Below are 19,475 nucleotides of genomic sequence, written 5' to 3'. Positions count from 1 at the left end.
TGCTTGAAAAGTTAATGCTAATGAGAAGCATGTGTAACTACACTCTTGTATGTTTAAATTGACCAAAAGGTCCGTAAGAAGCTGACTTGAAAGCTAGAGTTGGAGAAGAATCCATGAGTTATTCATGTCTCAGAGGAAATACTTTTTTGGTTTGACTTATGCTTCAGCTGCTGAACAATTTTTACATTTTATCTTCCTGCAGGAAAACCACCTTTAATAAGAATGTGAATCCATGTGAATGTGTGTAAAGTAGATTAATTGCATGGGTATCAACTAAAATAAGTCTCATGTTTCCTAAAACCATTTAGATAACAAGACTTTGTCTTTTAAGGCTGCTCTTCAATATGAGGGGTTATACCTTCTGTTGGAACTACTGGTTAATCTGAATATGGAGTCAGTCACTTAAGTGTGATGTAGCAAAAAAATTCTATTCCTATTTAAATTAAAATACATTGCAGGCAACACACCCAACTGCATAACGTCCTAGAATATTGCTTCATTTTCTGTTTCTAGTGTAGCAGCACAGAATGATTTATTTCCAAGTTTCACCACCACTCTCTAACTTGTGGCAAACATTTGTTGCATCATTTTGCCAGATACATTATACCAGAGGATTTGAATTAATAGAGGCATCTCAGTGTGGTGGTGATGAAAAGCCCAAAGAAAGCTCTGATTATTTAGTCTGAGCTGCTATACAGTAATATACTGTGCGCTGTACACTGTGCCGCTGTTTGAATCTATATGGTGAATCCAGGCAAGTGTAGAAGGAATGAAACTGGAAGAATACTGAGAAACAGCTATTGAGATTGCAGTACTGGAGCATGAATGGCTGTATTTTTTTATCTGGGAGACTTAGAAGAATCTTTGTTGTTCACTGCATGTTCTTTTCTTTATATTATTTCTAAGTTTTCAATCCTGTGGAGTCACTGTAAACATTTATTTATGAATGATCAAAAACAATAAATAAGGAGGAAATAAATATTTCTTAAATTGTCTTTTTTTCTTCCAGACAAATTCAATAACCTGTATCTTGTTTTAAATGATTTAAATTAGTTTATTTTGTGATAGTTATGACTCAGCACATCAAATATTCTCTCAGACATAAATAATACTGGAGTAAAATCACAAGTTTGGAAATGAAAGTTATTTAATGTTTAGAATTTATAGATAATTAAAAAGTTCTCATCAGGACTGATTGCTAAAGATGGTGTTCAAAAATAAATACTGTAGGTTTCATAATTCTGTATTATTATATCCTTAGCAATTTGGAAAGGAAAAAACTAACAAAAATAAAAATAAATCTAGAAGATGATGTTACATTTAAATGCAAATTCTGCCCTTTCTATAGGTAACTACAAAGAAAATACTGGCAAAGCAGGATTCTGATCTTATTGACTACTTGCGCATTGGCAATACACAACTCAGAAAGTGCCAGAAACCTACCACAGAAATCGTTAGAAAATGTGTGCATGCAGTACCAGTGTTTCAGAATAGTATTTTTGTTGATAAGGGATGAGGCATTTGCAGTATGTTCATTTTTATGCAGTCATCTTATTTTTTGACATATACTGATAATTTGGACTAATGCCTTGTGAAAGGGCATTTTCTTTGATGAATTTGTTAAATGCATTTGCTACTTTGACGTCAAAGGGGTTGCTCTGATCTGTAAGTGCCAAGCACAAAAACCAAGTAAAAGGCAGGCTGAGGGTACGTGTGTGAGTATGGTAAAGAGATCATGAATGAATGTGCCATACAGTTGCCATCTGACTGATAAACTACCTTTCTGCTATTATTTTTATAAATTGAAACTAGTTTTCATTAAATATCATGCTTCTGTTATCACATATTTTTCATAGATTTTAAAGGCACAGAGATTCAAATGTTCTACTACTTTTGCATTATTTGTGCTATATTCAGCTTTGATGTATTTTTGAAATTCTTTGATAAAATATTTTACCTACAGTTGTTTTGACTGTTTTCCATTCAGACAAACTACAGGCTCTGCACAGATGAGAACTTTCTGACATATAAAAAACTATGTAGTTCTTTCCAGTATTCAGATTCCTAGTGTAGCTTCTACTGTATGACTGTTCAGATGCAGCTGGATATTGCAGATGACAGTAACATCAAGGGGCACTTTTGTCTGTTGCTCCTATGTAGCACGTTAGTATGTCTGGTTACATTAATTCTGAATTGCTCTGGCAACCGGACAACTGGGAATGTCAAGAATTGCAGGTACTTGTTGGCAGAGTAGAAGAGTTTGATCGTTATAAATATTTGCATTTTTACCTTTTCAATTAATGCCTAATGCCTCCTGCTTGCATTTTTCTTGACTTCATTATCTGTAGTTTTGTTTCACCTAGAAATGAGGGATTGAGCCATTAAATTTACAGCAAAAAAGCACTCCAGATTAAAAAGAAAAGAAGAGAAAATGTAATTGGTATAAAAGTTGTATAAATTAAGTTCCTTATTATTTTTCTTTAAATAATGAATTATTCAGTATTTTGGTGTTAATAATTTAACAGAACCCAAAGTAAGATATCAGCAGGACATATGTGGGGTGGGTGGTAGTTCAAGTTTGATCTAAAAGGCTTGCCTTTGTACTGAAGTTGGGTTGAAGCTTTGATCTATTTATAATGAGTATTCTAAGGGTTTACTAATTATTTTAAACCTGAAGAGAATCTCATAGTCCATTTTTCAGTTGGAAGGGAACCAAAAATAAACCTTGCTGGAAGGTAAAGGCACAAAGTCATAAAGTTCAGGCGTGTTTTTGAAGTTAAAGCCCAACTGTCGACTGTCTATAATTTCTGAGAGGTTTGGGGGAAAAGTGTATTTACTGTTTCTTTTTTCATTCTGTAGCATAAGGAAGTTTTCTGAGGTACTTCTAACTTCTGACTAGAGCACCCTTTATATATACCATCCATTTTAAAAGTTTGTAGCCATAAATGTGAAATGCAGAAAAAATCCTTTGTTTGGAATTGCATTTAGACCAAATAAGTATCAATTTCATTTTCCGACCACATTGAATCTATTGCCAAACTAAATAAACAGACTTGTTTATGAGAAATCGTGGGATGGCAATCTATTTATCAGGGGAAACTATATAAAGTGTTCATGATTCTACACAAATACAACTTTAAATAGGAATTTATCACTGCTTAGAACATTGGTCATGATTTGAGAGGTTTCTTTGGAATCCAGATACTTGTGCCTGATCCATATTTAATTCCTTCTTCAAAGGCAATATTCTTATTCCACTGTGCTACAGTTTTTTGTACAATGATTTTGTCATTCCTCGGTGGGAAAGCTTTCTTTGAGTTTTTCAGATACACAGAGCACAAATATCATATCCTAAGGTGCTCATTCTGGAACAGCAGTGACAGTAATCAGGTGGACATAAGAGAGTCCTTTATATCTATGAGCACTGCAGCATGCAAGCTACACAGCTGTAACAGCTGGAAATTTTCATTGTTTGAGGGTTCCTATAAATATTCCTCAAAGCACTGGTAACAAGGCTAGGGAATTGATATGTTTGCATCACAGAAAGCAGAAATTCATATAAAACAGTTCTGTGGATTCTGGCTTTGCATAAGCCATTTTTAAATCCAGAAGATGTGGAAGGTATTTGTTTTATGCAGACATTACTTTAACTTACTTGATGGTGAGGATGAATACTTTCTCTGACTGTAAACACATACTCTAGTAACAAATACTGTGGCATTGCTCCTGAACATAAAATGGTATGCCTCATGATGCTATTAAGTGCTATTTATATAATGTGAGAAATACATTTTCCCCCATTTACTAGGAAATTTTCCAGTTTTCAAGGGGTACTGACTAGTTTAATGAATCTATAATACATACAAAATACTTTCTTCCTCCCTTGAATCAGTATTTGGGATTAAAGGTGAACCTCTTTTCATGGTTCAAATCATTTTCATTAGCAGAAAGAAAAAAACATGCCCAATAAGCCTGGTACAGCAAAGAATTATTTAAAATCGTTCTGAGGAGCAATTTTTGCCTTTTCAATTATGCAAATGCTCATCAAGTTTTTGTCTTTGGTAATCTTTGGCTGATATTAAAAAACTGACACAGACTTCTTGACCTGACGCAAATGTAATAGCTGTGAAGGTTTTTTGTACCTTTATCCTGGCACAAGATTAAAGAAATGAAAGTACTGCATTCCACAAATCAAGCTCACACTTACACCTGTATCTTATCCTTGAGATTAAATTTTTATAGACTCATAGAATAATTCACATAGGAAGGAACCTTGGGAGTTTCTAGTCCAACCTCCTGCTCAGAGCAATGTCAGCACTGAATTCAGCTCTGGTTGCTTTAGGCTTTGTCCAGTCAGATCTTAACCTGCACAGACAGATTCCACAGCCTCTCTGGGCAACCTGCTCCAATGCTTAATTATTCCAAGAGATGTTTTTTTGCCATAATATCCAGGCAGAACCTTCCCCATTTCATTTTATGAGCCTGTCTCTTTTTCTCTCACTGTGCACCTCACTAAAGAGCCTGGCTTTGTCCTGGGATTTTTCTCATGCTGGAAGCTCCTTTCTTCCTTGAACTTTGTATCTTTAGGCAAATACCTTTTCCCTAAATACAGAAAGGCAAAGTTTCTAGTGTCTGTCTTCACTTTCATGTCCTGTCTGTGTCTTTTTGTATTGGAGCTCAGCCAGGAGCTTCCTGTGAAACTGTGCAGGTCTGCTGGTATTTCTGCTAGTTTACCTGGGTTATTGGAATGGAGTGATGTGCTTGCAGAGGGTTTGCTAGCTTTCTTGAGCTCCTTTTCCTTTCGGAGCTGCCTCACACAGGATATCACCCACCCAAAAGAAATCCCCGTCTAAGCTGAAGTCTATCCTCTGGAAGTCCAGGGTCTGTACTCTGCTACTTGTGTTCCTTTGTCTCAGGATCTCGACTGACTATCCCTAGTCTGACCAGCATATCCAGTAGTGTGTTTGGTACTCCTATATGACAGTTGTTGTTTGGTTCTGTTGGCTTGGGAGCCAGAAGGATACTTTTCTTAAACTATTTCTTTAAGGGCTAATCTCAGAACTTCATTATCCATCCAGCTGTTCAAACAGCACCCTATATGTCTAATGAATTTAGTTGTAAGAAGATCCCTTCCACATTGTAGGAACACCTGGAAATGGACTTTCCGCAATGACTTTGTTTAATCACCATTTTAAAGTAGTTCTTAAAATGTTATATTTAAAAAAAAAAACTTAACAAAAAGAGTGAGGTTTTCAATGAAATCAAGAATCATAGCTGATTAACCATATTTATCATTCTATTTTTATCTATAACTAGACTTCTAGACAGCTCTAACTCATCAAATAGGATATAGGAATCTCTTAATTAACACACTTGTATAACTAGACACATTTTACTACATTCAGTGAGGTGTAGCTATTTCATGGTAATTAATTAGAGATTGATCATTTAGGAATTTGTCACTGGGACCAAGATGCAATAGCTAATGAGACTGCTTGTTACAAATTCAAATGAAACCAGATCTAAGTGGAAAGTAGACAGCAAAAGATATCAGACTTAGACCTAACCGATCACTTAATTAGCTCTGCCAAGTAAAAAGCTGATAATGAAAAAGATCTTTAAGTGTTCACTCACAGTATTTCACTTCCAAGGTACTGTATTTTAAAGCCATTTAACACATGAGTGTTATACGAGCCCATGACTACACATTACAGCAAATGCTGTCATCAAATTTAGCATTTGGGGACAAAATTTATAATGCATAATATTAGAGATACTTAATGCCTCTCAGACCACAGAATTTTTGCTATGCAAATATTTTGGACTGTATATTTTGGTACAAGATCAGAAATACTGTAACAATGAAACTCTCACAGTGTCAAAATTAGCATTGACTCCAATTGAGTGAGGGCAATGGAAGTCCTGTCCAAGTTAATGGAATGTCAATACAAATCAAAATACTATAGTATGTGGCTGTACTACTCTTTAAAATTAATTATATTTCAACGCCATTGGCTTTATTTGGATTACATTGAGGTAGGCTCTGTTTTGTTTATTTAAAATATTTTTGTATAAAAACTGGGAAGAAGATTGGAAGAAGGGGGCTTCCCTCTTTTACTAAGGGAAAAAAATGTTTTTATTTCATTCATTTTTTTCAGTCCTTTGTTTTACTGAAGTCAGTGGAAGAGAAGAGCTTTAAAGCTCATAAAATCCTGTCTGAATGACATGCAACCAGAAACCATATATGCTAAACCACAGTGCCGAGGAATCACAGTTAATTGTGTAAAAAACACACTGAATTCTAATTTCTTGTGACTAATCCTAGAACTGATGAGTCCAGACACACTATAGGAATCTACTTGCTAAATAATATATAGTGAAACTGAGTTTTTTCTTCTCTGCTCTTTATTTTTCCCAACATCACTGACACGTAGAAATGGACATATGGCTTGCAGCTTATACTTATTTTCCTTCAGCTTGTGTTGAGTCTGAACAACAAATAAATACATAGTATATAGAAGATACCAGTAGCTAGGACATATGCAAAAGCCTTAATTCAATCACATTTAGCTGTTCTAACTGTTTTAATTTGATCTTTTAAGCCACATCTGTATCTTATCATGTGGTGTATTCCAGTACAAGAGCAATTTTACATAGTAATAGATTAAAAATATTTCTCTGTTTATAAAATCTTTAAACCCTTTTAAAATTAGGAAATTCAGAAAGAAATGAGTTTATTTCTCATTATTTGACATAATAAAAATACTTATGTCTGACAACAAAATGGGGTCGGGGGGAAGAAGAATAGGAGGAGGAAGAGGAGAGGTGGGGAAAAGAGACACATGTACCAGCAATGACTGCAAGTGTAAGCAAACGTATACAAATAACTTTCCAAAGCCCAGCTGCTTTCTCTCAGTATTTACCATGGTTAAGCTCCCTGAAGGCTGCCATAATTAGTTTTCTCCCTTACAAGTAATTATAAGCACCTGCAATTAAAAAAAATATTTGTGTCTGAGATCTGATCCCTCAGGTATTTTCTTTTAGAACCTTCCTCATTTGCTCTTAGAAGTTCTTTTCCACTAACTTTTACTCTAGGGATGCTTTAAAGGGAATGAAACGTTCCTCTTTCTTTTAAAACCTGGTGAGATCTAAAACAATGCTGACAATGTTTTTCCTCCCGATGATCATTTTGGAGTGAATGTCATAGGCTCAGGAATAGGTGATTACTACCAGAGAAGACAGGGAGGTGACATCTACATAGGGTATGCTCAGAAAGGGTTTCACATGGTTCACATTCAAGCCCTCTGAAAATTTCACAGCAGATGTCAACAATGTAGGGGTCCCTATTAATTGCTTTCCCTAGTTCACTCCATGATGGCCACATATTTTAAGGTAATTATAATGTAACCAGAAATGTAGTGGGATGGCTGCATGGAAACTGCCCTGTTCCAGACCCTTGAATCAGACCCTTATGATACAGGGTATCTAAGTGATGTTTCCTCTGTCCTGGGTGCAGCTCTTAGGAGTTCTTCAGTGACAGAGGAATTTTGCAAGTAGCTGGACCTTAAGTCTAAGATTTTTTGTTAAGGGATGGTCAACACTTCATATTTTCTCACTGTTCTGTTCTGCTCCTTCTCAAAATAGACTGTGTATCACTCTTTGGGGAATTATGCAGTACCACAGACTGGAAGATACATTAGAGACTGAAAACCCAACATTATGTTCCTCTACTTGTCCTTTTCCTTGGATGTGTTGCAGGTCAAACTCTACAGAAATTAATCTTCCACACCTGAATGTTGGCATTAACTTTAGGCTGAAAGATTTCCTCAGAAAGAATTATTTAATAGTAATTTTGCTTAATGTGAGAAACTGACAGGATAAGCTATGAAGTCTACAAAGATTTGCCCATTAATTTGACAAACCTAAACCACTGACAATCTGATAAATGAATTTGATTCAGTTGTTATTCAAATACTGTATTGATCTTACAATGATTGTAGCATCATTTTGGTGCAGTAGACCAGTGATTAAATTTTGTGTGCTTTCTTTTTCATAAGATATTTTGTAATTTCTCTGTGCACTGCATCACCAATACAATCTGATGGAACTACTTCTTCATATAAGCAAATTCTCAGCGATGGATACATATTATTGAAAGTGATTTGGTTTAAAAAGTACTCCGGTTATCTGTTGTCAGATACAGTACCTACCCCTGAATTCACTTGAGGGTTAGCAAGTGTCCTTAGAGGATAGAGACGTGTACTTTTAAGACTTTAAGCCTGTGGTAACATATAAAACACAGGACCTATAAAGTCTTCCCAGGCTCTGGACAAAATGCCCATCATGGGAATTTTCTTAGCTTATGCTGATAAGGAATTCAGGGCCTTCCACTTCTGTATCCTCCCCTAGTAGACAGGAAAGTTAACTGCATAAGCTTAAGGGAGACATCTTCAGTCAGACTGACTGGCAGACAGGAGTGAATAGCTCCTGTTGTACAGCTGAGAAAAAGCCTAACTGGCTCTAATTTTCGTTTAAAACCCTCCTTTAATACCTGTTAAAGACAATGGAGACACTGTATTCTTGGAGGGCAAACACATCCACAGTTTTTAAGCTATAGCAGTTTCAGAATTTCTCTGCCTTCTATAACACATTAATACCTAACTAAAAAAAGGTTAATTAATACCAAACCAAGAAGCACAGTATGCTTCAGGATGCCCTTCCTCTATCTTGTCATGCAAATACTTAACAAGAACAGGAATGATATAGTGCTATTTATATCAGCCCAATGCTTGGCTCAGAAATTACCCATAAAAGAAGGTCTATTCAAGGAGCAGTGCCCATTCCCTTTAAGGCCCTTTAATATTTTCAGTCAGCTCCACCTTGTTACATTTGACCTTGTTAAAAAGACCGCATTCAAACAAAGGGGAACTAATCTAGATTTCTCAACCAGAATAAAACTGAAAGCAATCACTGGCTTTTCAAAACATGCAGTGGTCTTGGCTGGATATGCTCACCTTGTAATTGTGTTTTCCCAAGAGCCTTTCTCCCAAATAGGAGGTTGGGATGCTATTGTAATGTCAAATGTGACTCACTGTTACAGTTGCTATTAAAAGTTAGCAGCTGTAATTAGGGGAGAATTTTGAAGCTGCAGTGTTGTATTGTCAGTTGTAACAGCTTTTAATTATCTTATATTTTTCTTTAAAGTGATCAGCTTTGCAGAAGTTGAATGTGCTTTTATCATTTTTACTCTGGAAATGAGCTGACATGTTTAATATAATTTGGATAGAAATACTGTTACTGCAGAAAACAATTGGAATCTGTGAACTTTTTAAAGGATTTTGAACACAGGAGACAGCCATAGTGCTTAGAGGGATTTTGCCATCATCCAATTAAAATTGTCCTCCATTCTCTCTAATACCATTCTATCTGGTCTTAAAATGCGTAAGACTAATTACATTAGCCCACAGAGGCTTGCATGGCTAATACTATTGGCCATTTCCTCAAATAGAAGAATTATACATGACTAACCACTTTGCAAATAATACCAGCGTTTCTACTGCAGGGCTAGATTTGGTACATAGATATGCTGTCATTTTTACACTGTGCTTGCAGCAACCTATGGTACTTGAGCTTAGAATAGCTGCCAGTGCTGAAATAGCAATGGCCAATTCCGTTGTCCCCTCAGCCTACTTATAGCCCATCAGGAACCAAAATCTTTTGTTGCTATTTCTAATCTGGTCTTAAGTTGAGGATAGAAAGAATAAAGACAGAGCTGTATAGATTAACTTTATAATAGCCTTGTTATGCATGACTTCACTCCCTTAAAGTCCCTTCATTTCTATCGGAGGGGGTGAAATCAGCTTTCCAGGGAAGGATCCTGGTTCTTAAGGACCAGAGAGAATGCAGTTGGTGTAGGATCTACTTGTGAAAAAAAGCCCAGGTTAGCAAATTATCCTGTGGCATGCAGCAGTCTAGAAGGCGAGATACAACTAAAGAAATACTGTACAGTATTGTCATTTTTGGCAGGCAGCATCCTTGTCAATATGCATGAGCACCCAGATGAATGAGAGAACCTGTCACCCAAGGGATGTTACACATTGATGACAAAAGTCAGTCACAGGTCCTCTGCTATAACACGTAGTTAGACTATGTTCTTTTGCAGCTACCACACTGAAAGAAGGAAAACTGCTAGGCAGTGAAGGACAAGCAGGATTGGTAGTGCAGCTATCCTTGCAGCCAATATTGATGTTTTCACTTCTTGGATCCTGCTTCATAGTTAATTCCTCAAAACTGGAAAAAGTGAAAATTCCTTAAGCTTCAGGAGCCCCAACAAATTTGAAAATTAATTCATATATTATGATATTGGCCACTGCATCCCTACTAGAGACTAACTGAGCCCATGATTTTTAGTTCTGTGAATGCTATCTCACTCCTGCATGTTGGTATTAGATTGTAATGTTCATATCCAACTAAAAATCCATGATGGCAGAGATTCATGGTCATGTCATGATGTGTTTCATGTACTCTGTTAACAATTATCCCAGACATTACTGTCTCTATCATACAGTCCCCAGATTCTCTGAAGCAGGCTTAAATAATGGTTCAGTTTGGTGGGCATTTTTTTTCCTCTTATTAATGTTTAAATAGGGATGATGCCTTTCAAATCACAAAAGCAGATGTAAACAATCAAGCAGATATGGATGGGTATCCTTTATCCTTCTAACACATGACCAGTATGTATCAAGAAATGGGTAATAAGACTAAAGTTTCAGAAAGAATAGTTCCTTCTCCATGTGAAACTCCAAAAAGGGGAATTTCATTGCTGTGAATTTAGATTTTAGATCTGAAATTTGGGAAAAAATAGGTTTCATTTACCTCAGAAGGAAAGATTCTTCTTTTCCTCAAACACACTCAGAATTTACTTCCTGTCCGAGGCAGATCTAACACCTGTGAGTATTCTGCTTCTTGTTCTTTTACTTTATTTGATTTTAATTTTTTAAATATAAATGTTCATCACTATATAAATCAGTAATAAATGAAGTGCATTTAAATGGATTTGGATAGTATTGGACAGTGATATGGTCACAGTTGTCTACAGAATATTCAGTATCTTGGGGGAAGAAAATGTCTTAACTGTTCCTTTGAGGTAGGTTTGTAAGTAGTGGCCATTTCTCTTTAATTTTGCTTTAATGCTTAAAAGAAGTTTATTTCACTGAAATAAATGCTTTTCATTATTTCTTTTCCATATGAGCAGTGTATATACAGACACATATATATACACACATAAGTCCTACACAAGTTTAGAAACTGAACCAGAAGATTTCAGGGTATTATATTTTCCAGACTAAATTGGTTTTTGAAAGAAATATTTAGCTTGGACTATAAGAAGGGGATGAGATATTCAGCACTGGATATACATTTCCCAGTGCTCTGGGAACCTAAGTTCCACTGAACTTCAGGAAGACGAAAGCACTGGTTCTTACTAAGCCATTTGTGATCTGATTCACTTTAATGGGACATGTCAAATTAGGATATTTAAAAATTAGTCTATAGAATCTGAATAAGAAAATACATTCAGTATCTTCTGATACCTTTGAACATAGCCTTTCCACAGGCTTAAAATCTCACTATTCCAGGGAAATCACTAATGATAATTTAAAATTGAGTAAAGAAAGAAGTAGTCTTTTTACTTTGAGGGACTATTGGCTGCTTCTGGGGATTCTTCAATTTTCATTTCAGTGTACAGGAAAGCAGTATATTTCCAAGATAAAATACAAAGCTTAATAGCCACTGTATCTCTTGATGTTTATGGAAACTTTGCCATCAGTCTTTAAAGAAGCTGAATTGGACTCTGAAATACTGATGCAAATGAAATTAGGAGGAAATACGCCTTGCAATGGTATAATCACATGTCATTCACACTATTAAAATACTGCACTATACTTCTTTTTACTAGATTAAATTAGAAATCACATGTGTCCGAGAATAATGGGAAATCTTACTTGTAGAAAAAGATGGGTATTTATTTTTTTCAGCAATGGACAGAAATAATGGAAGTCTTCAGGCAGCTTGATTACTTATAAAATTAGCTTTTAAAGAAAATGATTTTATCTTTCTTAACAATAAAAAGGTTCATATCTATTCCATATTTAAAAATTTCACAGGGAACTGTCATAATCCTACTCTAGGGTAGGTGGGGGAAACTGAACCCTCTATTATTTTTGCAGAGTTGTAACATGGCAACATGATTTTGATAGCCAGTTGGCTAAGTGTACTCTTGCTTCTTGCAGAACACTTCAGGTCACTGTAGAGTACTTGCTATTGTTAGGCACTAGGTGGCCTGCTTGCTAAGACATAGTAATGAACACTTATACAATTTGCAAAAGCAATGAGAGTAAGTGAATGAAAATGCATCTTTAATTTCTAATAGAGAACTATGCATTTAAACTATCTGATGCAGAGTAACATATGCATGGAAATCTGTAGATTGTATAAACTACCTAAAAACAACTTAGCACATGTTTTTTCCTTGTCTGGCAGACAATATTTAATTCCTCTCTTTATCTTTGCTTAAGGAAGACCAGTAACTCATTCATACTTACAGCAAAAACATTCTTCTCTTACCCAGCAATGTCTTAACAGACAAAAACTATAGCTATATGTGCATCGTTTTCCTTCTCAGTAGCATAAAAGATGAAAGTGTCCCACTGAAAGATGGGATACCTGTATGTTCTCTAAATTGTAAGCCCTTACTTCTGAGGGAAGTTAAAGAGTAGCAAGTGCAATGTGGTAGTAGCATTTGGCTTAGAAACCTAATGGATTGTTGTATTATGCTCAGAAACATGAAAGGGGTCAGTGTTATTTATTGTTTCTAAAGAGCAAATGCAACAGCTAGGAGTTGTACAGATACAATGTAACAGCTAGGAGTTGTACACATACTCTCAATCTCATCTCAGATAGCAAACTAAAGAAACAGTAATTAAGAATGGTAAGCAAAGAAACACATGGCTATGTTTTTTGCTTTGATTTCTAGTAACTGAAGGCTGGATGCAACTTGAGTCCTGCGCTAGTAACAAATCACAAACTATATTTTTCAGCAATTCTGTTTTCATTTATTGGTCTGTGACTCTTGCTAGCATCAGTAGAAGGAGATAATGGTGACTTGAGGTGGTGGTCAGTTTACGCTTTTGAACATGGATTTTTTTTTTTTTTAAGTATCAATTTATTAAAAATGTAATAAAAGGATCATTTCAATAACAAGCCTTCATTAAAAATAGTTTTACTGTTCAATTGAATAGCTAAATAATTAACCATAGCTTTATCTGAATATAATTATTCACCTTCTTAATTTCAGCTCAAAGGCAAGACTAATGAGATAGCTGAAAATCTAATGATTATTTTATCTGTCATTGATAGAATTCTAAAATACTAGCGGTCAAGGAGAGTGCAAAGCTTTTACTGTTCTGCAGAGGCCATGTGAGAAACACTTATCTGAACCAAGGAATGGAACATAATCTGCATTCCAGGCAATACTATTTTGGTCATCAGCTTGGAAATTCATCTTGCAGATATTTTTCAGCTGATTTCCCTGAATGTCTCTGTTATCAAACAAATAAATGAACAAAGAACAGAAAGCCCCACTGCAGTGATTTCTAATTGCATAAGAAAGGGCATTGTGTGGCTACTGTCATTACTGGTTTCATTTTGTATTGAAATCATATAAATTTAAACAATGGATTCAGATGACTGATCATATTTTTCTAGAACAGGAAAGATATTTCAACCTGATATTTGTGTGCTTTAATCTGAGTATGAGTAGAAGACACCACCAAATATATGACAGAATATATTGCATTCCATTAAAACACCTAATTATTTATTCTTTTTCCTATAAGAAAATATTGCATCCCTAAGAAAAGGAACTACAGGAACTTGTATTTTTTGTGATTTGATCAAAAATGTATGCCTCTGTATTCCAGCCAAGTCTGAGCATGAATCTCCTGAATTGATTTTAAAGAAATCAGACTTGGCAGTATCCCTCAGGTTACAGAGAATGATTCTCCATTTAAAACAATGCAGCATCCATCCACAGTGTGTACTGAGAAATAATGTGCCTCCTCAAACTCTGTCAGACAAAGAAAAAAAAATCTGTGGTATGTGGCAAACACACACAAAATCCCATCGTAAGAACTCTGGTGGTAGCAGTGGGGAATGAACTACTGATGATCTACATGCTTCTACTGATGCATAAAGAAACATCACTGTGAGACATTAGGCTGCCTCTAGGAATTCATCATCTCTGGGCATCAGAAAATAGGTGTACTGCATCACATAAAATATATGGATTTTTATTAGGCAAATAAACCTGCAAACTTAAGACACCATATCACACTGGTTTTACATACTGGCATGTTTGAAAAAATTCAAAATATCTCATAGTAGTTTAAAGTATACATAGACTAACATCATTAAGTTCTAGCAAAGTGTTCTAGTAATTCTGTTAAACCTTCTGATTTTTTGTTCCTCATGATTACATTGTGGCTACTTTTCAACACAATGGTACTTTAGCACTTCCAACTCCTATACCAGAGTAGACATTTTCTTTGGGAAATTTGCTCTAATACATTTAATATATATTGCATATAATGCAACATTGGAATTCTGATAGATGTTAGTAAGAGAGCACCAAGTTTTCTTTACTAAACACTCAGGGTTTGGATTTTATAAGTTCTGAGCATCTACTTTAATGGAAATCATCAGGATTTCTGACTGACAGTTACACTGTCAGAGGTTGAAGATTTGAAATGTTATTATTTTTCTCTATTAATTTAATCATAAATCAATATTTCTACTTCTTATACCAGTTACTGATTGAACAGTTAATCTTATCACTGTTGTTCTATCTCATGAAGCAACATGTAATTATGTCCTTGTGTCACTTGAGCTGATCTTGCTTAAATAATTCAAAACAACTTCTGCATATAGAGAAAAACGTACACTTTCTTGGTAGGTCTTAGATTTGGACGCATAATTAGCTGATGTAAAGAAACAGTCTATCTGATGTGTTTTCATGACATTTCTATTACAACTTTAATACAAACATCTGATTTCCAGATATAACCAAAAAGCCTTTGGTTATTTCTAGTTAACTGAAACAGGCAAAGTCACCAAAATATAAACCATGACAAAACTTATAAATGATACAGTATTTAATACAATCCTGTATTATTCAATGATTCTCTGTGTTGTAATGACTTCAGCTAATAGGCTGGTATGTGTTTTGTGGTATTTTTTGTGCTCTTTTCCATCTTTCACCTCTTATAGGTAAAATTAGCTTTTTCACTTGAGTTTGTGGAGTAGGAACATGACTTCTATACAAAACAGAGAAAGCATGCACATCTGTTTGAAACTTTAACCATTGCTCATATTGTTCCTGTAAGATTTTTTCATTTAATTCCTACCTTCAAGAACTAATACTCCATTTTGTTCAAAACTGTTCTGTGGAGTGTACCAGCAATGATGGGCCCATGATGTTATATGAGAAAATACACTTCAATATGCCTCTTGAAAGCTTTTTATGAACATCAGTGACTTATAAGACTCTGATATACATATATACACTGTTCTCATTAATGTAGTTATGCCCACCCCCCTTTAAAAACCTTTTGAAGCTGTTTATCCGCTTGCAGTATGTCAGAAGAAGAATGGATGGGAAATAAGATCCTACGCTTTTCTGTTCTACATTAGAAGCATGAGTCTATGCCACATCACTTGTGTCTGTACACCACTGACGGTAGGCTGGCCACACTGAGTCAATAAGCATGCATATTTCTAGCTAGGAATGCTTTTTCCACATTACAAAACCCCATTTATTTCATCCCAATTGTTGACAGCTTTCAATGAGGACACAGTGAAAAAATGCAAACAACACATTCTCCAATATTTGGGTACGTTCTAGGAAGGAGTTGTAGTATCTTGATAAAGTTCATGGATCTAGGCAAAACGTTAAAAATCAAGTTTTCTGAGATTCTCTTAAGCATCAGCTTTCCCATGTCAGGCTTCAGTCAAGAGCATAGCTTCTTTGATCTGGCCTGAACATTGTAACAAAATATAAAATTAAGTATTCAGGGCTGATATATAGCAGCCTATGCCAATATTTAATAATAAGTTCTGTTGTTGAGATATGTAGGCTCTCTCACTTCATGCTTAAGTTTTGGTTTCCAGAGCTTTAGCTCTGGCAAACTTTATAAACCCTAAGGAAGATGTCACTGATTTTAGTGGTCTTTGACTCAATTTAATAGAAAAGATCCATTTACTATACAGGTAAAACGAAATGTAAAGTACAGAATCAGGCCCGGCACATCAAAATGCTGTAACACATTTTAAAGTATCCCTATAATTCTGTTCTGCCCAATTCTGTGGCTCTTTTTACTGAGCATTTTTGTACAAGTAGTCTGACTGACTTTTAGAAGCTGCTTTTTCCCAAGACTAAACAGCTATGCTACATCATTTCTACTGAACAATTTAGTTTTCAATCCCCTTTCCAGAATCACTTCAGTGTAGTGCTCCTGGCACAGAAGTTCAGTGTCTTTAAGAAGCAGTCTATGTGTTTGCAATCTCTATTGCAGTTTGGGGTTCTGTCAGGATGGGAGGTGCTATGCGCTAGAAAGTGGTTTACCAAAACAGATGATTCCAGCATCATTTTGTGTTGTTTTTTAAAATAACACAGAAAAATACTTATATTTTTTGTCTATATAAATATAGAATTACAGAAATATTTTTCTTTTCTATCAGTAAGGCATGACACATTTTACCATTAAGAGCAATTTCTTACAAGTTTACATGATTTCACCTTTCAGAAGATGGTATATATTCAAGTCATGCATATGATAATACTGAGTTATTAAAAGTTCAGTCCTACTCTATTAGCATATAAAGGATTAAGTAAAATTTTGTTGCAATTAATGCATAATTTGCTATATGCCTTTTGTTTGAAAGTTACATTAAATAATGTGGAAAAAACTGCAGAAAGCAGAGTATGAAAAAAATTATTATTTCTTTCATTACTAGCCCTGTATTAGTACGTTGAAGTAAAGGTCATTTCAAGCTATAAATATGGTAAGAAGAGTATTTCTCCTTAGGAGGACTGGAAGAAGAACAGGCAATGAAAGACAGAGTTGTGCCACAAGGAACTAATCAAATGATATTGCTGAGCTTGACTGAATTTTAAATATATATTTACTCTAGATTTTAATATCATAAGAGAAATTCATGCCCTTAATAATGTAAGATATGAATTAGTAAGGCTTGATCTTAATCCTTTTAACTACAACCAGCTGGGATCCAACTCAGATGCTTTGGTCTCCCACTTAATAAATCACAAGAAATATCTTATCAAACTGTTTTTCCTTTTCTTTTACACACATTTATCTCCTATAGTTAGTAGGGGAAAAAATGAGGTTCACTTCTTCCTCAGAGAAAATTTCTGTGAAGCCATGCTATTCTGCTAACACTTTTCTATGTATATAGCATCTTTCACTTGGACCAGTCCCCAAGTGGTCCATAGACCCTAAATACAGGGACATTTTTCCTCATAGTTTGTATAGTGTTGCACTGACGCAGCTTTGGGAAAGGGAGCATGGAACAACCTCTCCACCTAAACCCATGAAACGCCGCCATTTTTGTAGACCAGAATTGGTACTGCTTAAGCGTGTGAAAATTAACAAGTTACAGCCTCTCTTTGTCCCAGTTTTCTTTACGTGGATACCCATGCACAAGGAAGCACTCACATAGTTTCTACCAGGCAGATTCACTGTCACCCATTCATGCTCACTAGGCAATGGTACCTGGCTGGGTGTCTCCCTGCCGCCGAGCTGCGGGGGGAGCCCTCGGGCGCAAGATGGCGGCGGGAAGCCCCTGAGGGAAAAGGAAGCTTCCTCCTTAGCTGCTCCCGGGAACCTTCTAGAAGGAGGCGGTGCTGCACGCTGACGGGAGCGGTGTGGCCGCCGGGCTCACCTAGGGCGAGCGAGCCAGGAGAGAGCAGCCCACAAAGTGGTGTTTGCTCAGGCTTTGTGTGGTTTGTACCACAGGACCCCACAGAGCTGAAGGTGGCAGCTCTGTCCTGCGTGCAGGTAAGGAAAAAGGGTGCTGCTAGAGACTGGTGGAGGGTCTGTGGAAGGAGCGCTGAGCCCTCGAGCTGGTTGGGGTTAGGGGGAGCATTTCCAGGAGGAACTGGAGGGATGTTTACTTACAATCCTATGTTTGTGTTTTGTCTTGATCTGTGGTTTTTTTTTTCTCTCCTTTATTTATTTATTTGTGGTTATTTGTTTTATGTTTTTGTTTTATTCTTTTTGGTTGTTGGTTTTTTTTTCCCCTTCCTGTGCAAGGAGTGCGGTTTTGGTTCATGTATTGGCATAAGTTATCTTTAGGTGGTTTTGTTCTGCCCTTGGGAAGGCCTTGCTCTCAAATCATCATCTCTTAGAAGAATCTTATATTACATACTGTGATGTTTTTATTCATACGGTGTGTTTAGATAGGGTCAGTTAGCTAAAAAACGTGTTGATTGCTTCCCTGCCATTTGGACCCATACGTAAATGAGGAGAAAGTGCCGTTCAATGTGTGCCGTTAGTTCTCATGTCCCCGTTGTTCTTGGAGATTCCAGAGTCAAGTTTATGGTTTATAAATGCATATTCATATATATTGTATCCATATGTTACATGTGACAACTTTGGGCTAACATGGTGATGGGGCTGTTAGTTAGTGAGGCACATGCTAAAGTATAGAAAGCCTCTTTTATTATGTACTTACATTTTAAGCTCTTGACCAGTAGCTTCTAGTTTCAATCTCATTTACATTTAAGCTAACTTTAAGAAGAGCAAGAAATCTTATGTGAAAATGAGTAGCTGTGCTGATACTGGATGAAAAACGTACTGTTAGTGATCTTAAGACGCGGAGACTGTGCTGCTAAGATTTCATTTTTGCTGTACTGTATAAACTTTGGAAGGAAATAAATTGAATAGGAAACATTTTGCTTCTGTGAAGTGTTTTCAAGGATAAATGTAGAACTGCCTGCATTGTATTCTTCCCATTTTACCAAGGAGCAAGAAAATAACCAGCTAATCATCAAATAACTAATCTGTTCCATTCCTTGTTATTGAAATTAAGGACCATGTAAGTGTATGAATTCTGTGTGGTTTAACATGATCCTTCATGAATTTTAGAATGAGAAATGGAACGTAGTGTCTATTTCCAGACAGCCTGATGGGAGGTCGGAGTAAACAAATACAAACCCATGTATTATACATTGGTGCTATAATCTCCTGGACCTGTCTTATGTAGGCATGCTGATAATTCACTAAGCAAGAATTATCCTTAAGTTCAGCTACTCTTTTCCTTTTAGACTTGGAATACTGTAAGAACTTGTTATAAAAACTTGTGAAAGTAATTTCACAGGACACTTGGCCTTCTCTATGTAT

At 35.9% G+C, this 19,475-nt stretch overlaps 1 protein-coding gene and 1 long non-coding RNA gene across 8 annotated transcripts in view; one reads left to right on the top strand and one right to left on the bottom strand.

Annotated features, from left to right (window-relative positions):
- PCDH11X (protocadherin 11 X-linked) overlaps nucleotides 1-19,475 on the top strand; it is a 491,669-nt gene that overhangs the window by 21,803 nt on the left and 450,391 nt on the right. The window lies entirely within an intron of this gene.
- Nucleotides 1,868-18,011, bottom strand: LOC134168123 (uncharacterized). Its single transcript, XR_009966437.1, has 2 exons — nucleotides 17,847-18,011; nucleotides 1,868-2,359 (listed from the first exon to the last, which is right to left on the bottom strand). It is a non-coding gene; the product is annotated as an uncharacterized LOC134168123 (long non-coding RNA).

Source organism: Pezoporus occidentalis, unplaced genomic scaffold, assembly GCF_034315485.1.
Source record: "Pezoporus occidentalis ecotype Australia unplaced genomic scaffold, CSIRO_AGI_Poc_V1 ctg30, whole genome shotgun sequence".
NCBI lineage: Eukaryota > Metazoa > Chordata > Aves > Psittaciformes > Psittacidae > Pezoporus > Pezoporus occidentalis.
Note: the sequence above shows the minus strand (reverse complement) of the source record. Positions and strands in the feature narration are given on the sequence as shown.